This window comes from Bufo gargarizans, chromosome 7 (assembly GCF_014858855.1).
Source record: "Bufo gargarizans isolate SCDJY-AF-19 chromosome 7, ASM1485885v1, whole genome shotgun sequence".
NCBI lineage: Eukaryota > Metazoa > Chordata > Amphibia > Anura > Bufonidae > Bufo > Bufo gargarizans.
This window is the reverse complement of record NC_058086.1, coordinates 153579616-153600294: the sequence shown is the minus strand read 5'-3', so window position 1 is coordinate 153600294 and position 20679 is coordinate 153579616. Positions and strand designations below refer to the sequence as shown.

Here is a 20679-nt window from a genome sequence, read left to right as displayed (position 1 = left end):
TTACAAATCTTTTATTTTAATTACAGCATAATATACCTTTTATTTTCTGAGAATTATTCTTTTAAAGGGAGTCTGTCACCAAAATTGGCGAGAAGCTTGTGCAGTTCATCGCTTGGCCTGAGTATGCGCACTGTAATGACCACTGCGGGCATTGGCACCGTTCCCAGCAGTGCGCATGCGCCGGCTAATGGCAATCTTCTAGGGCAGGGATCAGCAACCTTCGGCACTCCAGCTGTTGTGAAACTACAACCCCCAGCATGCTCCTTTCAATTCTGTAGGAGTTCAGACAACAGCCAAGCAAATGTGCATGATGGGAGATGTAGTTTCACAACACCTGGAGTGCCGGAGGTTGCTGATCACTGTTCTAGGGATAGCTGGCACCGAGCCTGGCAGTGAACTGAGCATGCGCGGGATCTCGGCCACTCAACAGTATGACGCAATGATTACAGCGCGGGCCAGAAAGGGGGGACCGGGGCTAGGAAAGAGTTATGCAGGCAGAGAGACCTGGGCACTAATTGCCTAAATACCGCCCCTGGGCACTTGCAAGCACTGAATTGCACAAAGGTACCATTTAAATCATGTTTATTTGTGCAAGAGCGTTATGTAAGTAGCGTAGAAGGTGACATTTTGGTGACAGACTCCCATTAAAGCTTCTTGAATCAGGCTGCATAATTTTTAACACTAGTCCCCAACTATAGTGAAATGACATAGTTACATAAATTCTCATGTATATTAGCAGCTGCCAGAAACATTTAAATATCATGGATCTGATAATGACTTTTGACAAAAGCTGCGTCCATTCTTGCCTTAGCTCTTTTGATTAAAGGGGTTCTCCAGGAAACAAAGAAAAAACACTTGAAAATATTGAAAACAAAATGTGTTATCATTAATAAACTCCTAAGTGCCTTTAATTATGCATAATGGCTCATTATGTCTAGGGGGCAATCAGTGGAGAAATTAAAATGGCTGCTGTCAGATTCCTTCACATGGAATCTGCCTTAATGACACAGCAGAACGGCCTGTGTCAGAATGCAGAGCACAGAGTAGTAGTCCTATGTAAGCTCTGTTCTCTGCCTGTAAAGCCTTCTAAAGCACTATACTACCTACAGATAACAGCTCTGATCCTCTCTCATCTGTGTCTGTCTGCCCGGGAATGGAGTTCTCCAAGCTGGAATGAGAACCAGACATGCTGTGGGGGATGTATGTTATTAGAAAACAAAATGGGCCATTATAAATTAAGGCATTTAGGAGTTTATCAATAAAAACATATTGTTTTCATTATTTTAAGAACCACTTTAAGGATTCCAGTTTCTCATAAAACAAATGTAATACAATATAGTGACATGTTAGCAAAACACTTCACAGGGAACTATTCATTATACAACCACTGGGTAGCTGCACATTGACTTATATAGGACAGAAATCTTGTGACACAATATCTCAAAAGCAATGTTTTGAAAAGGTGGTCATCCTGTGACTCACAGCACATGTTCAGTCAAGAGGAAACTTGGTGATTATGGGGGCATTGAAGCCTCCATGTCACGGTCCCTCAGGTGACTAATGTCATGAGATCAAGGAGACTGGCTGAGCGTGGAGGAATCTAACAGCCTCCTTGATTTCTCTTGATTCAGTGTTGATAGGGTTAATGACTAGGGATGAGCGAACTCGAACTGTATAGTTCGGGTTCGTACCGAATTTTGGGGTGTCCGTGACACGGACCCGAACCCGGACATTTTCGTAAAAGTCCGGGTTCGGGTTCGGTGTTCGTCGCTTTCTTCGCGCTTTTGTGACGCTTTCTTGGCGCTTTTTGAAAGGCTGCAAAGCAGCCAATCAACAAGCGTCATACTACTTGCCCCAAGAGGCCATCACAGCCATGCCTACTATTGGCATGGCTGTGATTGGCCAGAGCACCATGTGACCCAGCCTCTATTTAAGCTGGAGTCACATAGCGCCGCCCGTCACTCTGCTCTGATTAGCGTAGGGAGAGGTTGCGGCTGCGACAGTAGGGCGAGATTAGGCAGATTAACTCCTCCAAAGGACTTGATTAACTGATCGATCTGCAGCTGTGGATCATTGAGCTGCTGATCCTCAATTGCTCACTGTTTTTAGGCTGCACAGACCGTTTGTCAGTCTCATTTTTCTGGGGTGATCGGCGGCCATTTTGTGTCTTGTGGTGCGCCAGCACAAGCTGCGACCAAGTGCATTTAACCCTCAATGGTGTGGTTGTTTTTTGGCTAAAGCCTACATCAGGGTGAAGCTGTCACACCAAGTGCATTTAACCAGCAATAGTCTGTTCATTTTTTGGCCATATACAAAATCAGGGGCAAGCTGCGCCTGTCACCAAGTGCATTTAACCCTCAATGGTGTGGTTGTTTTTTGGCTAAAGCCTACATCAGGGTGAAGCTGTCACACCAAGTGCATTTAACCAGCAATAGTCTGTTCATTTTTTGGCCATATACAAAATCAGGGGCAAGCTGCGCCTGTCACCAAGTGCATTTAACCCTCAATGGTGTGGTTGTTTTTTGGCTAAAGCCTACATCAGGGTGAAGCTGTCACACCAAGTGCATTTAACCAGCAATAGTCTGTTCATTTTTTGGCCATATACAAAATCAGGGGCAAGCTGCGCCTGTCACCAAGTGCATTTAACCCTCAATGGTGTGGTTGTTTTTTGGCTAAAGCCTACATCAGGGTGAAGCTGTCACACCAAGTGCATTTAACCAGCAATAGTCTGTTCATTTTTTGGCCATATCCCAGTCTAATTCTGTCACTAAATCCATACCGGTCACCCAGCGCCTAAATACTAGGCCTCAAATTTATATCCAGCTAAATCTGTCCCTAGTGCTGTAGCTGGGCGAGTTATTTAGTGTCCGTTCAAGCACATTTCTTGTTCTGGGTTGAAATACAATTCCCAATTTAGCAATTTCATAATTTAGTGGTTCCTGCTATATCAGAGCTCTTTGAAATCTATCCCAAAAAGGGTATATAATATTGAAGGTGCACATAGGGTCATTCAGAGTAACTTCACACACACCCGCTACTGTGTATTTCCAAGTCTAATTCTGTCACTAAATCCATACCGGTGACCCAGCGCCTAAATACTAGGCCTCAAATTTAATTCCCTCTAAATCTCTCGTTACCCACCGCTGTACTGTTGTTGCTGGGCAAGATATTTAGTGTCCGTCAAAGCACATTTTTTGTTCTGGGTTGAAGTACAATTCCCAATTTAGCAATTTCATAATTTAGTGGTTTCTGCTATATCAGAGCTATTTGAAATCTATCCCAAAAAGGGTATATAATATTGAAGGTGCACATAGGGTCATTCAGAATAACTTCACACACACCCGCTACTGTGTATTTCCAAGTCTAATTCTGTCACTAAACCCATACCTGTCACCCAGCGCCTAAATACTAGGCCTCAAATTTAAATCCCTCTAAATCTCTCGTTACCGTTGTCCTGTTGTAGCTGGGAAAGTTATTTAGTGCCCGTCAAAGCACATTTTTTGTTCTGGGTTGAAGTACAATTCCCAATTTAGCAATTTCATAATTTAGTGGTTCCTGCTATATCAGAGCTATTTGAAATCTATCCCAAAAAGGGTATATAATATTGAAGGTGCACATAGGGTCATTCAGAATAACTTCACACACACCCGCTACTGTGTATTTCCAAGTCTAATTCTGTCACTAAATCCATACCGGTGACCCAGCGCCTAAATACTAGGCCTCAAATTTAATTCCCTCTAAATCTCTCGTTACCCACCGCTGTACTGTTGTTGCTGGGCAAGATATTTAGTGTCCGTCAAAGCACATTTTTTGTTCTGGGTTGAAGTACAATTCCCAATTTAGCAATTTCATAATTTAGTGGTTTCTGCTATATCAGAGCTATTTGAAATCTATCCCTAAAAGGGTATATAATATTCAAGGTGCACATTGGGTCATTCAGAATAACTTCACACACACACGCTTCTGTGCATTTCCAAGTCTAATTCTGTCACTAAATCCATACCGGTCACCCAGCGCCTAAATACTAGGCCTCAAATTTATATCCCGCTGAATTTGAATACAATACATTGGGCCAAATAATATATTTGTTGTTGTGGTGAACCATAACAATGAGAAAAACATCTAGTAAGGGACGCGGACGTGGACATGGTCGTGGTGGTGTTAGTGGACCCTCTGGTGCTGGGAGAGGACGTGGCCGTTCTGCCACATCCACACGTCCTAGTGTACCAACTACCTCAGGTCCCAGTAGCCGCCAGAATTTACAGCGATATATGGTGGGGCCCAATGCCGTTCTAAGGATGGTAAGGCCTGAGCAGGTACAGGCATTAGTCAATTGGGTGGCCGACAGTGGATCCAGCACGTTCACATTATCTCCCACCCAGTCTTCTGCAGAAAGCGCACAGATGGCGCCTGAAAACCAACCCCATCAGTCTGTCACATCACCCCCATGCATACCAGGGAAACTGTCTCAGCCTCAAGTTATGCAGCAGTCTCTTATGCTGTTTGAAGACTCCGCTGGCAGGGTTTCCCAAGGGCATCCACCTAGCCCTTCCCCAGCGGTGAAAGACATAGAATGCACTGACGCACAACCACTTATGTTTCCTGATGATGAGGACATGGGAATACCACCTCAGCATGTCTCTGATGATGACGAAACACAGGTGCCAACTGCTGCGTCTTTCTGCAGTGTGCAGACTGAACAGGAGGTCAGGGATCAAGACTGGGTGGAAGACGATGCAGGGGACGATGAGGTCCTAGACCCCACATGGAATGAAGGTCGTGCCACTGACTTTCACAGTTCGGAGGAAGAGGCAGTGGTGAGACCGAGCCAACAGCGTAGCAAAAGAGGGAGCAGTGGGCAAAAGCAGAACACCCGCCGCCAAGAGACTCCGCCTGCTACTGACCGCCGCCATCTGGGACCGAGCACCCCAAAGGCAGCTTCAAGGAGTTCCCTGGCATGGCACTTCTTCAAACAATGTGCTGACGACAAGACCCGAGTGGTTTGCACGCTGTGCCATCAGAGCCTGAAGCGAGGCATTAACGTTCTGAACCTGAGCACAACCTGCATGACCAGGCACCTGCATGCAAAGCATGAACTGCAGTGGAGTAAACACCTTAAAACCAAGGAAGTCACTCAGGCTCCCCCTGCTACCTCTTCTGCTGCTGCCGCCTCGGCCTATTCTGCTGCTGCCGCCTCGGCCTCTTCCTCCGCCTCTGGAGGAACGTTGGCACCTGCCGCCCAGCAAACAGGGGATGTACCACCAACACCACCACCACCACCACCTCCGTCACCAAGCGTCTCAACCATGTCACACGCCAGCGTTCAGCTCTCCATCTCACAAACATTTGATAGAAAGCGTAAATTCCCACCTAGCCACCCTCGATCCCTGGCCCTGAATGCCAGCATTTCTAAACTACTGGCCTATGAAATGCTGTCATTTAGGCTGGTGGACACAGACAGCTTCAAACAGCTCATGTCGCTTGCTGTCCCACAGTATGTTGTTCCCAGCCGGCACTACTTCTCCAAGAGAGCCGTGCCTTCCCTGCACAACCAAGTATCCCATAAAATCAAGTGTGCACTGCGCAACGCCATCTGTAGCAAGGTCCACCTAACCACAGATACGTGGACCAGTAAGCACGGCCAGGGACGCTATATCTCCCTAACTGCACACTGGGTAAATGTAGTGGCAGCTGGGCCCCAGGCGGAGAGCTGTTTGGCGCACGTCCTTCCGCCGCCAAGGATCGCAGGGCAACATTCTTTGCCTCCTGTTGCCACCTCCTCCTTCTCGGCTTCCTCCTCCTCTTCTTCCACCTGCTCATCCAGTCAGCCACACACCTTCACCACCAACTTCAGCACAGCCCGGGGTAAACGTCAGCAGGCCATTCTGAAACTCATATGTTTGGGGGACAGGCCCCACACCGCACAGGAGTTGTGGCGGGGTATAGAACAACAGACCGACGAGTGGTTGCTGCCGGTGAGCCTCAAGCCCGGCCTGGTGGTGTGTGATAATGGGCGAAATCTCGTTGCAGCTCTGGGACTAGCCAATTTGACGCACATCCCTTGCTTGGCGCATGTGCTGAATTTGGTGGTGCAGAAGTTCATTCACAACTACCCCGACATGTCAGAGCTGCTGCATAAAGTGCGGGCCGTCTGTTCGCGCTTCCGGCGTTCACATCCTGCTGCTGCTCGCCTGTCTGCGCTACAGCGTAACTTCGGCCTTCCCGCTCACCGCCTCATATGCGACGTGCCCACCAGGTGGAACTCCACCTTGCACATGCTGGACAGACTGTGCGAGCAGCAGCAGGCCATAGTGGAGTTTCAGCTGCAGCACGCACGGGTCAGTCGCACTACAGAACAGCACCACTTCACCACCAATGACTGGGCCTCCATGCGAGACCTGTGTGCCCTGTTGCGCTGTTTCGAGTACTCCACCAACATGGCCAGTGGCGATGACACCGTTATCAGCGTTACAATACCACTTCTATGTCTCCTTGAGAAAACACTTAGGGCGATGATGGAAGAGGAGGTGGCCCAGGAGGAGGAGGAGGAGGAGGAGGAAGAGGGGTCATTTTTAGCACTTTCAGGCCAGTCTCTTCGAAGTGACTCAGAGGGAGGTTTTTGGCAACAGCAGAGGCCAGGTACAAATGTGGCCAGCCAGGGCCCACTACTGGAGGACGAGGAGGACGAGGATGAGGAGGAGGTGGAGGAGGATGAGGATGAAGCATGGTCACAGCGGGGTGGCACCCAACGCAGCTCGGGTCCATCACTGGTGCGTGGCTGGGGGGAAAGGCAGGACGATGACGATACGCCTCCCACAGAGGACAGCTTGTCCTTATCCCTGGGCAGCCTGGCACACATGAGCGACTACATGCTGCAGTGCCTGCGCAACGACAGCAGAGTTGCCCACATTTTAACCTGTGCGGACTACTGGGTTGCCACCCTGCTGGATCCACGCTACAAAGACAATGTGCCCACCTTACTTCCTGCACTGGAGCGTGATAGGAAGATGCGCGAGTACAAGCGCACGTTGGTAGACACGCTACTGAGAGCATTCCCAAATGTCACAGGGGAACAAGTGGAAGCCCAAGGCCAAGGCAGAGGAGGAGCAAGAGGTCGCCAAGGCAGCTGTGTCACGGCCAGCTCCTCTGAGGGCAGGGTTAGCATGGCAGAGATGTGGAAAACTTTTGTCAACACGCCACAGCTAACTGCACCACCACCTGATACGCAACGTGTTAGCAGGAGGCAACATTTCACTAACATGGTGGAACAGTACGTGTGCACACCCCTCCACGTACTGACTGATGGTTCGGCCCCATTCAACTTCTGGGTCTCTAAATTGTCCACGTGGCCAGAGCTAGCCTTTTATGCCTTGGAGGTGCTGGCCTGCCCGGCGGCCAGCGTTTTGTCTGAACGTGTATTCAGCACGGCAGGGGGCGTCATTACAGACAAACGCAGCCGCCTGTCTACAGCCAATGTGGACAAGCTGACGTTCATAAAAATGAACCAGGCATGGATCCCACAGGACCTGTCCGTCCCTTGTCCAGATTAGACATTAACTACCTCCCCATAACCATATATTATTGGACTCCAGGGCACTTCCTCATTCAATCCTATTTTTATTTTCATTTTACCATTATATTGCGAGGCTACCCAAAGTTGAATGAACCTCTCCTCTGCCTGTGTGCTAGGCCTAAATATATGCCAATGGACTGTTGCAGTGGTGGGTGACGTGAAGCCTCATTCTCTGCTATGACATGCAGACTGATTCTCTGCTGACATGAAGCCAGATCCTCTGTTACGGGAGCTCTCTCCTCTGCCTGGGTGCTGGGCCTAAATTTATGACAATTGACTGTTGCAGTGGTGGGTGACGTGAAGCCTGATTCTCTGCTATGATATGAAGACTGATTCTCTGCTGACATGAAGCCAGATTGTCTGTTACGGGACCTTTCTCCTCTGCCTGGGTTCTGGGCCTAAATTTATGAAAATTGACTGTTGCAGTGGTGGGTGACGTGAAGCCTGATTCTCTGCTATGATATGAAGACTGATTCTCTGCTGACATGAAGCCAGATTGTCTGTTACGGGACCTTTCTCCTCTGCCTGGGTTCTGGGCCTAAATTTATGAAAATTGACTCTTACAGTGGTGGGTGACGTGAAGCCTGATTCTCTGCTATGATATGAAGACTGATTCTCTGCTGACATGAAGCCAGATTGTCTGTTACGGGACCTCTCTCCTCTGCCTGGGTGCTGGGCCTAAATTTATGACAATGGACTGTTGCAGTGGTGGCTGACGTGAAGCCTGATTCTCTGCTATGACATGCAGACTGATTCTCTGCTGTCATGAAGCCAGATTGTCTGTTACGGGACCTCTCTGCTCTGCCTGTGTGCTAGGCCTAAATATATGCCAATGGACTGTTGCAGTGGTGGCTGACGTGAAGCCTCATTCTCTGCTATGACATGCAGACTAATTCTCTGCTGACATGAAGCCAGATTGTCTGTTACGGGACCTCTCTCCTCTGCCTGGGTGCTGGGCCTAAATTTATGACAATGGACTGTTGCAGTGGTGGCTGACGTGAAGCCTGATTCTCTGCTATGATATGAAGACTGATTCTCTGCTGACATGAAGCCAGATTGTCTGTTACGGGACCTTTCTCCTCTGCCTGGGTTCTGGGCCTAAATTTATGAAAATTGACTCTTACAGTGGTGGGTGACGTGAAGCCTGATTCTCTGCTATGATATGAAGACTGATTCTCTGCTGACATGAAGCCAGATTGTCTGTTACGGGACCTCTCTCCTCTGCCTGGGTGCTGGGCCTAAATTTATGACAATGGACTGTTGCAGTGGTGGCTGACGTGAAGCCTGATTCTCTGCTATGACATGCAGACTGATTCTCTGCTGTCATGAAGCCAGATTGTCTGTTACGGGACCTCTCTGCTCTGCCTGTGTGCTAGGCCTAAATATATGCCAATGGACTGTTGCAGTGGTGGCTGACGTGAAGCCTCATTCTCTGCTATGACATGCAGACTAATTCTCTGCTGACATGAAGCCAGATTGTCTGTTACGGGACCTCTCTCCTCTGCCTGGGTGCTGGGCCTAAATTTATGACAATGGACTGTTGCAGTGGTGGCTGACGTGAAGCCTGATTCTCTGCTATGACATGCAGACTAATTCTCTGCTGACATGAAGCCAGATTGTCTGTTACGGGACCTCTCTCCTCTGCCTGGGTGCTGGGCCTAAATATATGCCAATGGACTGTTGCAGTGGTGGCTGACGTGAAGCCTCATTCTCTGCTATGACATGCAGACTAATTCTCTGCTGTCATGAAGCCAGATTGTCTGTTACGGGACCTCTCTGCTCTGCCTGTGTGCTAGGCCTAAATATATGCCAATGGACTGTTGCAGTGGTGGGTGACGTGAAGCCTCATTCTCTGCTATGACATGCAGACTGATTCTCTGCTGACATGAAGCCAGATTGTCTGTTACGGGACCTCTCTGCTCTGCCTGTGTGCTAGGCCTAAATATATGCCAATGGACTGTTGCAGTGGTGGGTGACGTGAAGCCTCATTCTCTGCTATGACATGCAGACTGATTCTCTGCTGACATGAAGCCAGATTGTCTGTTACGGGACCTCTCTGCTCTGCCTGTGTGCTAGGCCTAAATATATGCCAATGGACTGTTGCAGTGGTGGGTGACGTGAAGCCTCATTCTCTGCTATGACATGCAGACTAATTCTCTGCTGACATGAAGCCAGATTGTCTGTTACGGGACCTCTCTCCTCTGCCTGGGTGCTGGGCCTAAATTTATGACAATGGACTGTTGCAGTGGTGGCTGACGTGAAGCCTGATTCTCTGCTATGACATGCAGACTAATTCTCTGCTGACATGAAGCCAGATTGTCTGTTACGGGACCTCTCTCCTCTGCCTGGGTGCTGGGCCTAAATATATGCCAATGGACTGTTGCAGTGGTGGCTGACGTGAAGCCTCATTCTCTGCTATGACATGCAGACTAATTCTCTGCTGTCATGAAGCCAGATTGTCTGTTACGGGACCTCTCTGCTCTGCCTGTGTGCTAGGCCTAAATATATGCCAATGGACTGTTGCAGTGGTGGGTGACGTGAAGCCTCATTCTCTGCTATGACATGCAGACTGATTCTCTGCTGACATGAAGCCAGATTGTCTGTTACGGGACCTCTCTGCTCTGCCTGTGTGCTAGGCCTAAATATATGCCAATGGACTGTTGCAGTGGTGGGTGACGTGAAGCCTCATTCTCTGCTATGACATGCAGACTGATTCTCTGCTGACATGAAGCCAGATCCTCTGTTACGGGAGCTCTCTCCTCTGCCTGGGTGCTGGGCCTAAATTTATGACAATTGACTGTTGCAGTGGTGGGTGACGTGAAGCCTGATTCTCTGCTATGATATGAAGACTGATTCTCTGCTGACATGAAGCCAGATTGTCTGTTACGGGACCTTTCTCCTCTGCCTGGGTTCTGGGCCTAAATTTATGAAAATTGACTCTTACAGTGGTGGGTGACGTGAAGCCTGATTCTCTGCTATGATATGAAGACTGATTCTCTGCTGACATGAAGCCAGATTCTCTGTTACGGGACCTCTCTCCTCTGCCTGGGTGCTGGGTAGTGTTGAGCGCGAATATTCGAAAAGCAAATTTTTTTCGCGAATATCGCAACTTCGCGATTTCGCGAATATTTCGAATATAGTGCTATATATTCGTAAAAACGAATATTCGTTTTTGTTTCCCCCCCCCCCCCCACAAAATTACAGTACACATATAATTGATTGTTTCCCAAAGGTCCAACAGCTCAGATCTTACTCACATTGCCTAGAAAGTGATTGAGGCGCGAATCTTCGTAAGGCGATTTTATTAGCGCACATGCGAATATCGGCACGTCCCAGAACAGAGGCAAAGGGCTTTGCATTCATACATTAGTGAATTGAGTTGCGAATCTTCGTAAGGCGATTTTATTAGCGCACATGCGAATATCTACACTTGTCCCAGAACAGAGGCAAAGGGCTTTGCATTCATACATTAGTGATTGAATTGAGCTGCGAATCTTCGTAAGGCGATTTTATTAACGCAAATGCAAATATCTACACTTGTCCCCAGAACAGAGAGGCAAAGGCCTGTGCATTCATATAGTATAGCACCATATTCGCGAATACGTAGAACTTCGTAAAATTCGATTTACGAATATTCGTATTTTTTATTTTACTTTCCACCTTACAGATTACATTGATCTGTACTCTGTCAACTACTGTCATCACCCCCCACTGTATCTCGATTGATTCCCAAAAGTCTCACATTCCCTAGAAAGTGATTGAGGTGCGAATCTTCGTAAGGCGATTTTATTAGCGCACATGCGAATATCTACACTTGTCCCAGAACAGAGGCAAAGGGCATTGCATTCATACATTAGTGATTGAATTGAGTTGCGAATCTTCGTAAGGCGATTTCATTAGCGCACATGTGAATTTTGCATAGCATATGTATTATGCGATAATTCGAATTATCGCATATGCGAAATAATAACGAATTTGAATAATCGCGAATATTTTACGAATATTCTTTCGAATATTCACAAAATTTCGCGAATTCGAATATGGGACATGCCGCTCAACACTAGTGCTGGGCCTAAATTTATGACAATGGACTGTTGCAGTGGTGGGTGACGTGAAGCCTGATTCTCTGCTATGACATGCAGACTGATTCTCTGCTGACATGAAGCCAGATTGTCTGTTACGGGACCTCTCTCCTCTGCCTGGGTGCTGGGCCTAAATATATGCCAATGGACTGTTGCAGTGGTGGCTGACGTGAAGCCTCATTCTCTGCTATGACATGCAGACTAATTCTCTGCTGACATGAAGACAGATTCTCTGTTACGGGACCTCTCTCCTCTGCCTGGGTGCCGGGGCCTAAATATCTGAGAATGGACTGTTCCAGTGGTGGCTGACGTGAAGCCTCATTCTCTGCTATGACATGCAGACTAATTCTCTGCTGACATGAAGACAGATTCTCTGTTACGGGACCTCCCTCCTCTGCCTGGGTGCTGGGCCTAAATATATGCCAATGGACTGTTGCAGTGGTGGCTGACGTGAAGCCTCATTCTCTGCTATGACATGCAGACTAATTCTCTGCTGACATGAAGACAGATTCTCTGTTACGGGACCTCCCTCCTCTGCCTGGGTGCTGGGCCTAAATATATGCCAATGGACTGTTGCAGTGGTGGCTGACGTGAAGCCTCATTCTCTGCTATGACATGCAGACTGATTCTCTGCTGACATGAAGCCAGATTCTCTGTTACGGGACCTCTCTCCTCTGCCTGTGTGTGTGCTGGGCCTAAATATATGCCAATGGACTGTTGCAGTGGTGGCTGACGTGAAGCCTCATTCTCTGCTATGACATGCAGACTGATTCTCTGCTGACATGAAGCCAGATTCTCTGTTACGGGACCTCTCTCCTCTGCCTGTGTGTGTGCTGGGCCTAAATATATGCCAATGGACTGTTGCAGTGGTGGCTGACGTGAAGCCTCATTCTCTGCTATGACATGCAGACTAATTCTCTGCTGACATGAAGACAGATTCTCTGTTACGGGACCTCCCTCCTCTGCCTGGGTGCTGGGCCTAAATATATGCCAATGGACTGTTGCAGTGGTGGCTGACGTGAAGCCTCATTCTCTGCTATGACATGCAGACTGATTCTCTGCTGACATGAAGCCAGATTCTCTGTTACGGGACCTCTCTCCTCTGCCTGTGTGTGTGCTGGGCCTAAATATATGCCAATGGACTGTTGCAGTGGTGGCTGACGTGAAGCCTCATTCTCTGCTATGACATGCAGACTGATTCTCTGCTGACATGAAGCCAGATTCTCTGTTACGGGACCTCTCTCCTCTGCCTGTGTGTGTGCTGGGCCTAAATATATGCCAATGGACTGTTGCAGTGGTGGCTGACGTGAAGCCTGATTCTCTGCTATGACATGCAGACTAATTCTCTGCTGACATGAAGACAGATTCTCTGTTACGGGACCTCCCTCCTCTGCCTGGGTGCTGGGCCTAAATATATGCCAATGGACTGTTGCAGTGGTGGCTGACGTGAAGCCTCATTCTCTGCTATGACATGCAGACTAATTCTCTGCTGACATGAAGACAGATTCTCTGTTACGGGACCTCTCTCCTCTGCCTGGGTGCCGGGGCCTAAATATCTGAGAATGGACTGTTCCAGTGGTGGGTGACGGGAAGCCAGATTCTCTGCTATGGAACCTCTCTCCAATTGATTTTGGTTAATTTTTATTTATTTAATTTTTATTTTAATTCATTTCCCTATCCACATTTGTTTGCAGGGGATTTACCTACATGTTGCTGCCTTTTGCAGCCCTCTAGCTCTTTCCTGGGCTGTTTTACAGCCTTTTTAGTGCCGAAAAGTTCGGGTCCCCATTGACTTCAATGGGGTTCGGGTTCGGGACGAAGTTCGGATCGGGTTCGGATCCCGAACCCGAACATTTCCGGGATGTTCGGCCGAACTTCTCGAACCCGAACATCCAGGTGTTCGCTCAACTCTATTAATGACCACTTCACTTGTCTCAGCTATTGCTCAGTGGTCATCACTTCTACCCTTTATAATCTGACCCCACCCTTCTGACTATGTGGTAGATTGCTTCATTTGGCTTTGGAAAGAACTGGAGTGTGGTTCTCCCTGAGTTCCTGCTCATCCTTCTACAACAGAATCTAAGTGTCTCGCTTGTTTGTATTTTGTCTTTTCCCCTTGGTTATGGTTACTAGGCCTCAGGGAGACGCTTGTTCCTTCATCTTGGAAGGAACGGCTTGTCTCAGCCCTGCCAATATCCTTAGGGCTCCTCAGGGTCTCCAGGGCTTCCAGGTTGCAGTGTATGGGCATTACTACCTTCAAGGGGTGCCCATACGGTTAGGAGTCAGGGTCAGGTGTAGGGTTCTTTAGTTGGTGACCCTTTCCCTTCCCTAGCGTTGAGGCCTAGTGGCTTTTCCCTTCCCCCCTGGTTGTCAGTGTGGTGTTTACTCCTTTACCTCATCTGTGACATAATCTACCGCCATAACAGCCATTTTTTGTTAAGTTCAGTGCAGCTATGGATTCTATATTTCCCTTGTTCAAACAGATGCTGGTTCCAGTGGTGGGTACCAGGCTCTCCCGGACAGATTTTCTGGAGGCAGTGACAATTTCATCCGGTTCAGGAAGTCATGTAAAATATACTTTAAGCTGCGTCCATACTCTTCTGGGAACGAGAGTCAACGTGTGGGTATGATCATCTCTTTGCTTAAAGATTATTTTTCTCTGCCGACTGGATCACCGTTCCTCCAGTCGGTAGATGAATTTTTTAGAGCCTTGGGTCTTATTTACGATGACCCGGATGGGATCTCTCAGGCCGAGACCAAGTTATGTGGTTTACAGCAGGGAGAGAGCTCCGCAATCTATTGCTCTGAATTTAGGAGATCGGCTACGGATACAGAGTGGAATGATCCTGCTGTCCGTAGTCAATTCTGTCAGGGTCTATCTGAGAGGCTGCTGGACGCGTTGGCCTTTCAAGAAAATCCAGAGTCATTGGAAGCAGCTATGTCCCTTCCTGTACGTGAAGGTGATGGACCATGTGATTGGAGCATGTGATCTGACGTCACCACAGGCCCTTAGTAGGTAGTTCATCATTAAAGAAGTAAAGAAGAGACCGGGAACTACGTGATCAAGAGGAGAAGGTGAGTTAATTTTTTTATTTTTTTTAACCCTCAAATGATCACCTACTAAGGATTCTGTATTCAGAATGCTATTATTTTCCCTTATAACCATGTTATAAGGTAAATTAATACAGTGAATAGACTGTCACCTAGTAACCATGCGTGAAAATCGCACCGCATCCGCACTTGCTTGCGGATGCTTGTGATTTTCACTCAGCCCCATTCACTTCTATGAAGCCTGCGTTGCATGATAAACGCACAATATAGAGCATGCTGCGATTTTCACGCAACGCATAAGTGATGCGTGAAAATCCCAGCTCATGGGCACAGCCCCATAGAAATGAATGGGTCCAGATTCAGTGCGGGTGCAATGCGTTCACCTCCCGCATTGAACCCGCGTGGAAATCTCGCACGTGTGAACTCAGCCTAAGAGAGAATAAATTGTATGGGAAGATGGAAAAATGTGTTTTTGCTGTTCAGGAAGTGCAATTCCTGGGTTACCTGCTCTCATCCTCAGGTTTTCGTATGGATCCCAAGAAAGTCCGTGCGGTGTTGGACTGGGATCGACCCGAAAATCTGAAAGCGCTTATTTGGTTTTTGGGATTCACCAATTACTACCGTAAATTCATCTTGAACTATTCGACTGTGGTTAAACCCTTAACAGACATGACTAAGAAGGGGGTTGATTTCTCTGTTTGGTCTGAGACTGCATTTTCTGCTGTGAAGGAATGTTTTGCTTCAGCCCCTATTCTGGTGCAACTGGACGTGTCTCAGCCATTCATTGTAGAGTTTGACGCATCCGAGGTAGGGGTGGGAGCATCTGCTTTCAAGGCCAATAAGATAATGGGTAGTAGGGTAAGAGGAAGAGAGGAGCCTGGAGATCCTTCCTCTTTTATCGCTTCAAAGGCTTAAAGTGAACAAGAAATTCAGGAAGGAAGGTATTGATTCTACTTGGAGATTGGGTCATAAAATTTTCTGTTCGCAAACGCGAATTTCCGCAAATGTTCGCGAACGGGCGAACCACCATATACTTCAATAGGCAGGCATTTTTAAAACCCACAGGGACTCTTTCTGGCCACAATAGTGATGGAAAAGTTGTTTCAAGAGGACTAACACCTGGACTGTGGCATGCCGGAGGGGGATCCATGGCAAAACTCCCATGGAAAATTACGTAGTTGACACAGAGTCGGGTTTTAATCCATAAAGGGCATAAATCACCTAACATTCCTAAATTGTTTGGAATAACGTGCTTTAAAACATCAGGTATGAAGTTGTATCGATCAGGTAGTGTAAGAGTTACGCTCACTTCACAGTGACAGACCAAACTCCCCGTTTAACCGCCTCCGGACCGCCTAATGCAGATCTGCGGTCCAGAGGCGGCAGCTCTGCGCAGAGTGACGCATATACGCGTCATCTCGCGAGAGCCGTGACTTCCTGTGAACGCGCGCACACAGGCGCGCGCGTTCACAGGAACAGAAGGTAAGAGACAGGATCTCCAGCCTGCCAGCGGCGATCGTTCACTGGCAGGATGGAGATGCGATTTTTTTAACCCCTAACAGGTATATTAGACGCTGTTTTGATAACAGTGTCTAATATACCTGCTACCTGGTCCTCTGGTGGTCCCATTTTGGATCGATCACCAGAGGACACAGGTAGCTGTGTAAAGTACCACAAAACACCACTACACTACACTACACCCCCCCTGTCACTTATTAACCCCTTATGAACCCCTGATCACCCCATATAGACTCCCTGATCACCCCCCTGTCATTGATCACCCCCCTGTCATTGATCATCCCCCTGTCATTGATCACCCCCCTGTCAGGCTCCGTTCAGACGTCCGTATGATTTTTACGGATCCATAGATTGGATCCGCAAAACACATACGGACGTCTGAATGGAGCCTTACAGGGGGGTGATCAATGACAGGCGGGTGATCACCCATATAGATTCCCTGATCACCCCCCTGTCATTGATCACCCCCCTGTCATTGATCACCCCCCTGTCAGGCTCCGTTCAGACGTCCGTATGATTTTTACGGATCCACGGATACATGGATCAGATCCGCAAAACACATATGGACGTCTGAATGGAGCCTTACAGGGGGGTGATTAATGACAGGCGGGTGATCACCCATATAGATTCTCTGATCACCCCCCTGTCATTGATCACCCCCCTGTCAGGCTCCGTTCAGACGTCCGTATGATTTTTATGGATCCACGGATACATGGATCGGATCCGCAAAACACATATGGACGTCTGAATGGAGCCTTACAGGGGGGTGATCAACGACAGGCAGGTGATCACCCATATAGATTCCCTGATCACCCCCCTGTCATTGATCACCCCCCTGTCAGGCTCCGTTCAGACGTCCATATGATTTTTACGGCTCCACGGATACATGGATCGGATCCGCAAAACACATACGGACGTCTGAATGGAGCCTTACAGGGGGGTGATCAATGACGGGGGTGATCACCTGATATACACTCCCTGATCACCCCCTGTCATTGATCACCCCCCTGTCATTGATCACCCCCCTGTAAGGCTCCATTCAGACGTCCGTATGATTTTTACGAATCTACGGATACATGGATCGGATCCGCAAAACACATACGGACGTCTGAATGTAGCCTTACAGGGGGGTGATCAATGACAGGGGGGTGATCACCCCATACAGACTCCCTGATCACCCCCCTGTCATTGATCACCCCCTGTAAGGCTCCATTTAGACATTTTTTTTGGCACAAGTTAGCGGAAATAGATATTTTATTTTTATTTTATTTTTCTTACAAAGTCTCATATTCCACTAACTTGTGTCAAAAAATCAAATCTCACATGAACTCACCATACCCCTCACGGAATCCAAATGCATAACATTTTTTAGACATTTATATTTCAGACTTCTTCTCACACTTTTGGGCCCCTAAAATGCCAGGGCAGTATAAATACCCCACATGTGACCCCATTTCGGAAAGAAGACACCCCAAGGTATTCCGTGAGGGGCATATTGAGTTCATGAAAGATTGAAATTTTTGTCCCAAGTTAGCGGAAAGGGAGACTTTGTGAGAAAATACAAAAAAAAATATCAATTTCCGCTAACTTGTGCCAAAAAAAAGAAATATTTCTATGAACTCGCCAGGCCCCTCATTGAATACCTTGGGGTGTCTTCTTTCCAAAGTGGGGTCACATGTGGGGTATTTATACTGCCCTGGCAATTTAGGGGCCCGAAAGCGTGAGAAGAAGTCTGGGATTCAAATGTCTAAAAATGCCCTCCTAAAAGGAATTTGGGACGTTTTGCGCATCTAGGCTGCAAAAAAGTGTCACACACCTGGTATCGCCATACTCAGGAGAAGTTGGGCAATGTGTTTTGGGGTGTCATTTTACATATACCCATGCTGGGTGAGAGAAATATCTTGGTCAAATGCCAACTTTGTATAAAAAAAATGGGAAAAGTTGTGTTTTGCCGAGATATTTCTCTCACCCAGCATGGGTATATGTAAAATGACACCCCAAACACATTCCCCAACTTCTCCTGTGTACGGCGATACCAGATGTGTGACACTTTTTTGCCGCCTAGGTGGGCAAAGGGGCACAAATTCCAAAGAGCACCTTTAGGATTTCACAGGTCATTTTTTACACATTTTTGATTTCAAACTACTTCGCACACATTAGGGCCCCTAGAATGCCAGGGCAGTATAACTACCCCACAAGTGACCCCACTTTGGAAAGAAGACACCCCAAGGTATTCCGTGAGGGGCATGGAGAGTTCCTAGTATTTTTTGTCACAAGTTAGCAGAAAATGATGATTTTTTTCTTACAAAGTCTCATATTCCACTAACTTGTGACAAAAAATAAAAAATTCTAGGAACTCGCCATGCCCTGAGGTGTCTTCTTTCCAAAATTGGGTCACTTGTGGGGTAGTTATACTGCCCTGGCAATTTAGGGGCCCATATGCGTGAGAAGTAGTTTGAAATCAAAATCTGTAAAAAATGGCTGGTGAAATCCTAAAGGTGCTCTTTGGAATGTGTGCCCCTTTGCCCACCTAGGCTGCAAAAAAGTGTCACACATCTGGTATCGCCGTACTCAGGAGAAGTTGGGGAATGTGTTTTGGGGTGTCATTTTACATATACCCATGCTGGGTGAGAGAAATATCTTGGCAAAAGACAACATTTCCCATTTTTTTATACAAAGTTGGCATTTGACCAAGATATTTATCTCACCCAGCATGGGTATATGTAAAATGACACCCCAAAACACATTCCCCAACTTCTCCTGAGTACGGCGATACCAGATGTGTGACACTTTATTGCAGCCTAGGTGGGCAAAGGGGCACACATTCCAAAGAGCACCTTTCGGATTTCACAGGTCATTTTTTACAGATTTTGATTGCAAACTACTTCTCATGCATATGGGCCCCTAAAATGCCAGGGCAGTATAACTACCCCACAAGTGACCCCATTTTGGAAAGAAGACATCTCAGGGTATTCCGTGAGGGGCATGGCGAGTTCCTAGAATTTTTAATTTTTTGTCACAAGTTAGTGGAATATGAGACTTTGTAAGAAAAAAATAAAATAAAAAATAAATCATCATTTTCCGCTAACTCGTGACAAAAAATAAAAAGTTCTATGAACTCACTATGCCCATCAATGAATACCTTAGGGTGTCCACTTTCCGAAATGGGGTCATTTGTGGGGTGTTTGTACTGTCTGGGCATTGTAGAACCTCAGGAAACATGACAGGTGCTCAGAAAGTCAGAGCTGTTTCAAAAAGCGGAAATTCACATTTTTGTACCATAGTTTGTAAACGCTATAACTTTTACCCAAACCATTTTTTTTTTTACCCAAACATTTTTTTTTATCAAAGACATGTAGAACAATAAATGTATTGAAAAATGTATATATGGATGTCGTTTTTTTTGCAAAATTTTACAACTTAAAGTGAAAAATTTAATTTTTTGCAAAAAAATAGTTAAATTTCGATTAATAACAAAAAAAGTAAAAATGGCAGCAGCAATGAAATACCACCAAATGAAAGCTCTATTAGTGAGAAGAAAAGGAGGTCAAATTCATTTGGGTGGTAAGTTGCATGAAAAATGAAATTTTTTGCAAAAAAATCGTAAAATTTTGATTAATAACAAAAAAAGTAAAAATGTCAGCAGCAATGAAATACCACCAAATGAAAGCTCTATTAGTGAGAAGAAAAGGAGGTAAAATTCATTTGGGTGGTAAGTTGCATGACCAAGCAATAAACGGTGAAAGTAGTGTAGTGCAGAAGTGTAAAATGTGGCCTAGTCATTAAGGGGGTTTTAGCTAGCGGGGTTGAAGTGGTTAAAGCACCGCAAACAGTCCATTTGCACAACCGCAAACTCCCCATTTGCACAAGGTTGGATACCAAGCTAGCCATGTCCCGTTCCTTGTCCTCACTGTCTTCGTTGAAGGTCTCTTCCTCGACCCAGCCACGTACAACACCAAGGGTCCCCGAAAGGTGACAACAAGCCCCCTGGGATGCCTGCTGTGGTTGGTCTTCCACCACCTCAAAGCCACCTTCCTCCTCTGACTCCTCTTCTTCAGACTCCTCTCTGCGTTGCCGCAGGTCCAGCAATCGACAACGACAAGGCTGTTTCTGGGGGTGATGGTGACCACAACTCTTCCTCTTCATGCTCATCTACGGCCTGATCCAGCACTCTTCGCATGGCACGCTCCAGAAAAAAGGCATATGGGATTAGGTCGATGATGTTGCCTTGGGTTTGACTGACCAGGTTTGTCACCTCCGCAAAAGGACGCATTAGCCTACAGCCATTGTGCATGAACATTCAGTAACGTGGCCAAAAAATACCCAGCTCCGTAGAGGCTGTCCTCTTTTTTTTTTATTAAAAAAATCTGTTCTTACCAGTTTTATCTCAATTTTGTCCCCTATCAGGGGCCGGTGTATGGAATAGATTTTAGAAACCGGGATTTGGAAAAAGAT

General features: G+C 47.0%; 1 protein-coding gene across 1 annotated transcript in view; it reads right to left on the bottom strand.

Annotated features, from left to right (window-relative positions):
* The window catches only part of LOC122943846 (calcium-activated chloride channel regulator 1-like), a 154531-nt gene that overhangs the window by 99212 nt on the left and 34640 nt on the right, over positions 1-20679 (bottom strand). The gene's annotated exons all lie outside the window — the stretch shown is intronic.